This window comes from Solanum pennellii, chromosome 11 (assembly GCF_001406875.1).
Source record: "Solanum pennellii chromosome 11, SPENNV200".
Lineage (NCBI taxonomy): Eukaryota > Viridiplantae > Streptophyta > Magnoliopsida > Solanales > Solanaceae > Solanum > Solanum pennellii.
This window is the reverse complement of record NC_028647.1, coordinates 2,209,997-2,217,935: the sequence shown is the minus strand read 5'-3', so window position 1 is coordinate 2,217,935 and position 7,939 is coordinate 2,209,997.

Below are 7,939 nucleotides of genomic sequence, written 5' to 3'. Positions count from 1 at the left end.
TATATTAATAAGGGATAATGTACAAGTACCCTCTCAACCTATGCCCAAAACTTCAAAGACACACTTATACTATAATCAGGTCCTTAACCCCCCTGAACTTATTTTATTAATAATTTTCTACCCCTTTTCGGCCTAAGTGGCACTATCTTGTGAGCTCAACGCTGGTTGACTTTTTTTTTCAAATTAGTGTCACGTAAGCCGAAAAGGGGTAGAAAATTACTTATAAAATAAGTTCAGGGGGGTAACAGGACCTTAGTATAGTATAAGTGTGTCTCTGAAATTTCGGACATAGATTGAGGGGGTACTTGTGCATTTTTCGTATTAATAAAATTATCCCAAAAATAATAGTGCTTTAAAAATTCAAGATAAGAAATAGTAATCATTGCCAATTATTCCTTTATATTATATATTTTTTTGTTTGTTTTCTATTCTGCGGGTCCATATTAGAGCTCCGATTAAATTTATATCACGCTTTGTAAGGCTCATTCGGAGGTAATGCTTATTAAGAGTGAAACACTCTCACCAGTGCACTACAATTCATGTTGGTTACTTTTATATTATATTAAAGAATTACTTCCAAATGTTGTTGAATTCTCGAGAAACATCTAATATGGTAATTTAGTAAATTATACATTCTATTTATCATCTTTCTCAATAAGCATAAAATTAGCTAAAACAATACTTATTTCGAGACAGATAAAATATTAATTCATTTGCGAAGATTTTTTTCTTAGCTAAACAATACTTAAATATTGGGATTGACACATCATTGAACCTCTTCATTAACCTGTTTCGGTTATTTCACCTTACATTCTGTATAAAGTAATAAATATATTTCCTCATAACTTATACATATATTGATTATGCGAGTTCCTTAATTGTAAATCAAACATCGTATGTATTAATTTTATAAGTATGTGAATATAAATATACCTCCTAAATAACTATCAAACACGATATCACTTATATATACAGAACTTAATCTCACATCTCCAAATCAACTATCAAACGAAATCCCATGGATTTAGGGCAAAGACTTTGTATATCATAATGGTTTTGATAATCACGTTTAGACTCCGATTTTTCCATGATTTAAATAAAATTACTAATATCAATAGTTATTTTTAAAAAAACATATAAAATTTATAAAACTGGACAAATAAAAATAAACGAAGCTAGAGAAGTAATTAGTTTTTCTTTTTTGATGATTTAATGCATTGAATGTAGACTTAAATTTGTAAACCATATGTTACAACAAAAATATACATACATAAGCATGTGACTCTTGAGACATACAATATGATTTCCATATTTTCAACACGCACAATGTTTCTACAACTCACATCTCTCTTAATTATATATAAATAATGTAAATTAAAATTTTTATATATAACGAAGGCGGACCCACACCTATAACATCTATTCGTCAATTTCGAAAAAATCATTTGTATATATGTATATCGATTATGAGAAATTGATAAAAACTATGATATAATTAGCAGTCCACTAGATGTTGCTGTTAGAACAAGTCGAATGAATCACTCTCGAGACTGGGACTCAAATTTAGCTGAAGCCTTTTATTGAGTGGTTAATATATCCGAACCTTCAAATTCCGAATTCACCACCGTATATATTGATCCACCAACCCAAAAAAAAAGTTTTTTTATTTTATTTTTTCAAAAGTAGCCGCCAGCTGCCTCATTTTATAGAAGCAATATGAAAGTGTTTTAATATATTTTTAGGTTTAGTATATACTCTTTTTAAAATACAATTTCACTTTTCTAATTATTTGACCAAATATGAGTGTTGTTACTTATACCAAACTAATTTTTCTCAAATTTCATTGGGTTAAAATACTTTCTCAAACTAAGGACCCATTTATTATTCATTTTTTCGAAATAATGTTTCACTTTTGTTTGAAAATTAGTATTGAATTACGAAAATTTCAAATTCAATTTGAAGTTGTATCTAATTTGGGATAACAATATATAATTTGTTTTTAAACTCACTTTTCACTTTTGATTGTTTTCAAATATTGCATGAATAATTTCTAATATTTTTTGAAAAAAATATATTAAAAAAATAATCTTTATATGTAATTTTAACGTAAGCTGAAATTATTTGAGATAAAGATAGGTAAGCGCTTATTGGATATTTTACACTTCTTATTTTAATTGTTATTTTAACTTTTTGACTCTTGTTTTAAATAATATATTGTATGTACTAAGCAAGAGTTGATTATTTTTTTCATTTTAAATATAACGTCGTTAATAATGTAGTACATTGAAACTAATTATCAACTTAACAATTGTTTAGGGATTGGAGCTAAAATAATAATATAATTAATTCCACATGATTTTTTTTTAAATTCATTGTATTATTGTTTTTAACCAAAAAGACAAAATAGAAGTAATAATTAAAGACAAGAGTAAGACAGAAAATGAAAAAAGATAAATTTTAAGAGTCATGAGCGTGGAACATGGGAGAAGGAGTTGGGGGACAATCTCAAAGAAATAATTTTATTTCGATACGTAATTAAAAATATTATTTAAAATTTTTTTTTATATATAATTTTTTTAAAATATAAAAATAGGATAGAAAAATAATAGTGTTGAGTGATGGGGATGAGGGCTACGAGAGTGGAATATGGTGGAGATGGGGCAAAACGTGTTGAAGGGTAGAGAAGAAACAATCAACATAAACACTGAACATTTATTAGTGAATTTTATTTTTTTTATATTTTTCTTTCGGAAATTTTTTTTAAAGAATTTGTTCTTCTTGAACTATTTTTTCTCTCTCAAAAGTATGGTCATTCAAATATGTGAAAAGTAAATTACAAAATAATTTTCTTCATACTGAACACACTCAATATTTGCTTTGACATTTAGTATATATATATGTATATATTCCACTGCTTGAATTGATTGTTACGATCACGAAGAAATAAAAAATCTATATATATCGAAATAACATATCTTCTTGGAACTTTGATTTATTTAATAAAATCTGACACATTTGCCCCCAATATAATGTGTTAAGATGCAATTTAGTGGTTGCAATTCGACCACCTTATTGCATATTGAGATGCAAGGTTAAAATTTAGTAAATAAAATATGAATATAAATTATCTTTCATAAATATTATTTTTTCCGTCCGATATTGTTTGTCATAATTTCTATTTTTAGAGTTTAAACTATAAAAATTTTGACTAACATTTTAAGATGTATTTTTCATCATATTAATACGTAAAAATTGTAATTATAATACTTTTCATATAGTTTTAGAATATCTATTTTTTTTGTTTAAAATATCGAATTGATGTGATCTAATTTACCTTTAAAAATAAATTAAATTGACTTTCGATAAGCACAATATGACAAACAATTTCGAACGAAGAGAGTATATTCTGCTTATTATTTTAAGAGTTCAATAAATTCTATAAGTCTTTTATATATACCATTTTCCATTAGAATCCACTTTTTTCCAAAAGAAAAAAAAATAAGGAAAAAGCAAAAAAGTTATTACTTCATCGATCTTATATTAATTATCCATTTTATTAAATATAGTTATTAATTACTTGATGGATCTTATATTAATTATATTCATCTTATTAAATATAGTTATTCAGATATAATTAATTAAAATAAATCATTTAATACTTAAAATTGTTGTTGTTATTATTATTATTATTATTATTATTATTAATAATAATATTATTATTATATGATGCAAACAAGCTGTGAAGTTTTGAAAATTTTGTCAAGTGTTAAATTAGCACAATTTTTTCATAGTTTTATTTATTAATGAACTTATTTAAAAAAAAGTTGATAACAAATATAGAATAGAGAAGTATTATTCTATTATATCATGCATTAAACATCGAGGAAAGTGCACTTTAAAAAGTAGTTAGGGACTACAAGAGTTTAATTAAGTGTTATTTATAATGATAACAAAATATTATTTTCGTTTATTATATATAACAATATATAATAATATAATACAAAACTATCAACTTTGATTTTATAATTTTTTAGCCTTCAACATTTATTTTAGTTTTTTCATAGAAAATAAATATTTTTTCTTTTGTGTTCGACATATAAGTAAAAGTTATTAGTAATATTTTTTTCCTATTTTTAATGATCTAATTTTTTAAATAAAAGAAGCAATTATAACAAAATAAATAACTAACAATGTATTTTAGCCTATTATAAAGATAATTTTTTTCTTAGTTATTAGATTGTTACGTTTACTATTTATAGGTTACTTCAAATGTTTTTACTTGATTGGTAAAAAGAATAACAATTTTTTTTCTAGAAAAAAATGAGGAAAACAATTTTACTAATTAAAGTAAAGAAAGTAACTCTCGAGAATGATATTTCATATTGATTGTACCATCTTTAGTATCGTCTAATACACCTCATATTTACCTCTACCCCTTACTCCTTAGCCCTCCGTCTCCATGACTCGTACATCCACTCTCGCCTCTCAGTATTTATCTAGATTATATATATGCCGATTTTTTAAGGATAACATCACTTGGTTATGTATCGAACACAATAAAATAAGTAAGAAATCTAGCTATTTAATTATTTTCCTGAAATTCATTTTTCATGAAAAACATCTTCCTTCGTATCGTTCATTCCGAACACATCCTACGTACAGGGGCAAAGCTAGGTGGGGGTTCGTCGATTCTGACGAACTTAGTAGCTTTTTCGTAGATCTTATATTTGTACTAAAAAATAATTAATAACTCATTAACCCTTAACAAATTTGATTGACAACTCAATAATAAGGAAGTGGAATGAAATTTAGAACCCCCAAACTCCTAATACCAGCTCCGCCTCTGACTATGTACGTATGCGCTCCCGCTACATGCATCAAGAGGTATGGACGGATTTAAGACTGTAACGTAATTCATCTGAATCTCTAGCATCGAAAAATTATATTATTATATATACAATATGGTTTCTTCATATATATAAAATAAATATTATATTCTCTTTACTTATTTCTTTATATTTTTTCCCTTATATTTTAGATTTTCTTAATAAAAATTCTGACTCCGATGTATTTATAAAGAGTCACACTCAAAACAGGCATAGGGTACTCTTGTGATGGAGCCTTCAATAAGACATTGTACCTAACAGATCTTTCTGTCTATTTGTTTTTATATTACAAAATTACTATATAATAAAAATCAAGAATTAAGTTATTTTTTTGTTTGTTGGTTTTAATTTACCAAATAATATATATATACCCACCACATCCTTCATACCTAATGACTCATTCCATGTGTAACGTTTTTACTTCAATCATATTCTTCTTCTCTTATTTTTTTTCCCCAAAAATTCTCATGTTTGATATTCGCATTAAAATTTTTTGATATTTTAATTCGAACTAATACTGCAATGTAATATTCATTAAAAAGGAGTGGGGATAAACGATTTTTATTAAGATTATTTTTCATGCTTAAAACTCAAACGTAACCTTGAAACATTGAATTAAGAATAAGTTTTTATAAATAATGTGATGAACAATAATAGTACTTCGATCATAGATGTTTAACTTGATGAATCATACATATATATCAGTTGTTACATATGCATAAAGATAATAATTTTCGAAGCGTAGAATTTTAGATTGATTATAGAAGAAAGGAATTGGACTTGGAAATCGAGACATGATAAATAAACTTTTAATCATGTAAATAAATGTCTATTATCACTCTCAACAGAGACGAACCCACACGCAACCGTGAGGGTACACATGTATTCGAGAACTTTTAATTTTTTTTCGTGTATAGATAATATATTTAAATGTGCATTCTTACCGTCAAAAAGCACTGATCTTTAATCCCCATCTTTAAATCTTAAATTCGTTTTTGAGTTTCAATCCTTCGATTACCAAATTAAAATGAAGAGTTTCATGTTTATATTGACACATTACTTTATGCTATTAATGTATATTGGTACAAAAGGCCTGTTTGATCGTTACAACGTCTATTAAAAATAATAACTATTTTGTAATTTTATTATACCGCTCCCAATTATATATTACAAGTTAATTAAATATTAAAAAATAAATAATATTTTATAGTAAAAATAAAATGTGCATAACATTATAAATTATATCTTAATTTTTTAAATTAAACATTAAAAAATAAATATTTATTTCTTAAAAAATAGACAAGTTGAGTACAATAATAGAAGTATATCCTAACAAAACATAAATAGTTGGCCTAAATAGTTAATTGGTTGAAACAAAAAGGTGTATATAGAGTTAAATACAGCCAACACAGTACTGTTGTGGGGTTTCCTCTTAATACTCTTTGAAAAAATAATTAATATTCATTTTCTTCTCTTTTTTTTTTCTTCAAAAAATTATCTGACAAGTAAAGCGAAACAGAGAGAATAGTTTTTTAATATAAAAATATAATTAAAAATAATTACTAATTACTGTCTCTGTTTTTGCTTAAATGACGCTTATTTTACAATGAAAGAAAATATATTACTAATATTATATTTTTTTTTTATTACTATGTCTTTAAGTCTTAACTATGTTCTAATGATGGTGTTGCTTCTTTTTTTTTCTTGGTAAAGTAAATTATAAAGTTCTAGGTAACAAGAAAACAGCAAAATCTAATGTTAATTAATCTTGTTTAGACAAAACTTTAATTATTCCTTGTTATCAAAGTTTGCTTAAGAATCTCACACTTATAATTATCTTTTCTTTACAATATTTTGTCCTTTTTCTTTTTAAACATAATCTTGATTAGTAGTCAATCAACGTTTGACTTTATTTAATGATATATATAATATTCATTGACTTAATTAATTCAGACTCGTTTGTATGTAAAGACACGTTACATAAAAATAAGAATTGTTTGTTACATGTATACAGGAGTTTCTCTATTTTAATATTTGCCAGAGTTTATAACAGGTGACACTCTCAACATAACTTTTTTAATATTCAGGATTTAAACTCGAGATTATGATTAAGAGCGAAATAGTCTCACTATTGTATTGCGATTCATATTAATTTTTTGTGACCATTTCATTTTTATGATTTTTTTTATATATTTGATATACTTCCCCAATAATTACATTAATTTAGGAAGCATTTAACATGTGGGACATTGTTATGATTCACCAAAAAAGACATAGTGGCTATATCTATATTTATTTTATTTGGCATGGGTTATATTTTGCTATAATAAAAAGTTTTTTCTTCATTTTCAAGTTTCATTAATCATTATGTTCTTAATAATGAGTTGTTGGGTTGTACAAAATAAATAATCATATAGTAGATATTCAAATAGCTAGGGGTCATTTGGTCCAAAAAACGACAAGTTATGCAAAAATTAATAATAAAAAAAATTATTGTGTTGGAATTTCTTTTATTACTAGAATTTATATTTTTAATTATCCAACATACAATAATATCTAAAAATTAAATATAACTTGCACCATTTTAGTAAATAATGCTACGTTTTATGTGGAGATTATTTCTCCCAACAATTTTGAGAGTATTTAGTGTACTTAAATATTCCTTATTATATTATGATCGAGTGAAATTGATTTAAATCTCTCTATAATAGTGTTATTTATATTTTTTTTAATAGCTTTTTAAATGAAATATTATTATAGAGAACATATAATATACGATTGGATCTCTTTATGAAAGAAAAAGAGGTGCTTGAGATCGGAAGTAATCATCCGTGATAGGCAAAAATAAGGAGAAGGACAAAGGAAAAACGATGCCTACATTGAATCAATTGATTCGTAATGTAGAAAAGAAAAATGGTATACGTACCGTACTAGATCTTTGGTTCAATATCTCCATAAACAAGGAGTATACCTACGTGTTTCGACAAGAACATTGAACATAAAATGAAAATTGATCTAAAAGACTTGATTGTTATGATAAAAATATTGTTACT